Below are 2,919 nucleotides of genomic sequence, written 5' to 3'. Positions count from 1 at the left end.
AGCTGTCCATGGTGCTAAGACACTTGACACTTAAAGAATGTGGATATTTCCAATGGTGTTAAACATAGGGAGAAGTGTCCATGGTACTAAAAGACAGGGGGAGCTGTCCATGGTGCTAAGACACTTGACACTCAAAGAATGTGGATATTTCTAATGGTGCTAAAACATAGGGAGAACTGTCCATGGTACTTAAATAGGGGACGCTGTCCATGGTGCTAAAACACTTAACAATAAATAACATGGGTGAAATGTCCATGGTACTAAAAGACTGGGAGCTGTCCATGGTGCTAAGACACTTTATACTTAAAGAATGTTGATATTTCCAATGGTGCTAAAACATAGGAAGAACTGTCCATGGTACTTAAATAGGGGACGCTGTCCATGGTGCTAAAACAATTCACAATAATACAAGGGGAACTGTCTATGGTGCTAAGACACTTGACACTAAAAGTATGTGAGAATTTTCCATGGTGCTAAATGACATGGGGAACTGTCCATGGTGCTGAAACACAGCGGGCGCTGTCCATGGTACTTAAACAGGAAACACTGTCCATGGTGCTAAGCCATTTTAAATTAACCGTCTGGGCCCTGAGGCCATTTTTACAGTTTATTTTGCATCTGGATTTATTTTATAAAAATGCTTTAAAAAATCAACCCTGTGGTCTACCGTCAAGATATGAACATCATTTTTTTGGGACAAAATGGGTTACTAGAATATTTGGGTTGCAGTGAGGTCATTTGCATGTTAAAAATGGTTTTAGGACCTTAACCTCATGACAAACACTTGGAAATCCATGCTTTTCTCGCCTAAATTTTTACCCCAAAAAAGTGATGCAGTTCCCACATACTTTGGCCCTCTGGGATGACCCTGAGGTCATTGGGAAGTTAACACTCAACTTTTTGTTTCTAGTGGCAGTGTGACACTAGGCTTTACTGACACAGAGCTACAGAGATTAGAATAGAGAATCTATTTCTGTCCCAGTAAATCTGTAAGATTATTAAAAACCACTACTGTAAGCATATTACATGGGATATATACTAAAATAGTATCCTAGGCACATGTCTCAACTTAGAACAGAAACAATCCAGAAAGAAATGACTTATAAAATGGAATTTATATGAATTTATTTCTACAAATATGTCTGTGTGTTTTTCCTATTTGTAAAAAAGCCATAAAAGTGCAAAATACAAAACGTCACAAACACATAAAACACATCTTCATCACTCACACACGTATCTGAATAAACTACATACATAAATTTATAGGAAAAAGTTATTATTTGATGAAATGGTGAAATGCCATTAGAAGGACATATTTTTTGCTTTGACACAGCTGGGGCCCTCACAGGGTTGATATTTTCTCGTCATGTTTGGTATCAATCAACTCGTCTTCTTATCGCCCCACTAGCACAGTTGACAACTCTAGGTTCAAGAAAATTGTCAATACATTGGATAAATTTTATGCTTTGCCATCTCAACACCATTTCTCGAGAGTTGCTCTGCCAGATTTGATCAACAAATGCCATGCAGAAGTGGCTAACGAGGTGACCAAAGCAGAATAATTTGCAATCACAACGGATATATGGTCTAGCCCAGTGGCCGGCAACCCGCGGCTCCGGAGTCGTATGCGGCTCTTTGATCCCTCTGATGCAGCTCAGCTATTAAAATAATAGTTAATAAATATTTAATTCAAATGCATTTTATTTTAATACGTACAGCAAATTAACAACATAATTTCCGCTGTGGCCTCTTCCATTGCCTGTGATGAATCTAAAGACTAAGGTGATATTAAAGAAATTGCGCTGTTCTGCCGTTATGTAAACTCGACTGGGCCACAAGAAAAAATGATCCAGTTGATACCACTAAAAGGCCAAACACGGGGGAGGACGTCTGTGAGGCTGTCTTGAATTGTTTAAGAGCAAGAGGAATAACCCCCCTGTGTCAGTGGTACAGACGGAGCACCGAGAATGACTGGCGCGCACAACGGCTTTGTGGCTGTACTGCATAAGTCGCTGGACAGTAAGTTGCTGACTTTTCACTGCATCCTGCACCAAGAAGACCTGTGTACTCAAACATTTCCTCCAGAATGCACAGAAGTAATGAATGTTGTCATTCAGATTCTGAGCAAATTAATGGCGAAAGGTTTAAATCGCCGTCAGTTTCCCTTAGTTACTGGACGAGCTGGGAACAGCCAGAGTGGCTGGGAAAGTTCCACGTATCGTAGACATGACAGCGCACCTGAACACCTGAACACAGCTATTCAGGGTAAAGGACGCGCAGCCCTGTGTGTCCTTTACCCTGAGGAGCTGTGGAGGTTTTGCCATTCGAGCCAAGTTGACAGTCCTAGCCCCATTTCACTAAACCATTAACCAAATGTTTTTAGTTTTTTTACGGAGTTAAAAATGATTTGTTGCATGCAGAAATTTTATTTCATTTTCTCTGCAGTCTTTGTTGATTTCATTAAGGTAACACAGTGTAGTTTGTTTATACATAGCACAAAGACAAAAAAAAAACGTTTTATACAGTGTTATTTCATTTAAAATTTTAAAAAGGTTTTTTGGCTCCCAGTGTTTTCTTATCTGTGTGAAACGGGTACAAATGGCTCTTTGAGTGGTAAAGGTTGCCAGCCCCTTGTCTAGCCAAACAATGGAGCCATAATTTAGCCTCACAATCCACTATTTTGATGCCAATTTCTGTTTGAATACCAAATGCCTCCAAACGGCATTTATTCCCGAAGATCATACGGGCCAAAACATCGCCAATGGACTGAGGGAAGCTTTGGTTGCATGGGGTTTAAAAGAAGAAAAGCTAATCTTCATCACTTTGGACAATGCTTCAAACAAAGCTGGCGGCTGAGCTAGATGGATGGATAAGGCTTCAGTGCTTCGGGCACAGACTCCACTTGGCTATAGGTGAGTG

The sequence above is a fragment of the Etheostoma cragini genome, unplaced genomic scaffold (assembly GCF_013103735.1).
Source record: "Etheostoma cragini isolate CJK2018 unplaced genomic scaffold, CSU_Ecrag_1.0 ScbMSFa_4657, whole genome shotgun sequence".
NCBI lineage: Eukaryota > Metazoa > Chordata > Actinopteri > Perciformes > Percidae > Etheostoma > Etheostoma cragini.
Note: the sequence above shows the minus strand (reverse complement) of the source record.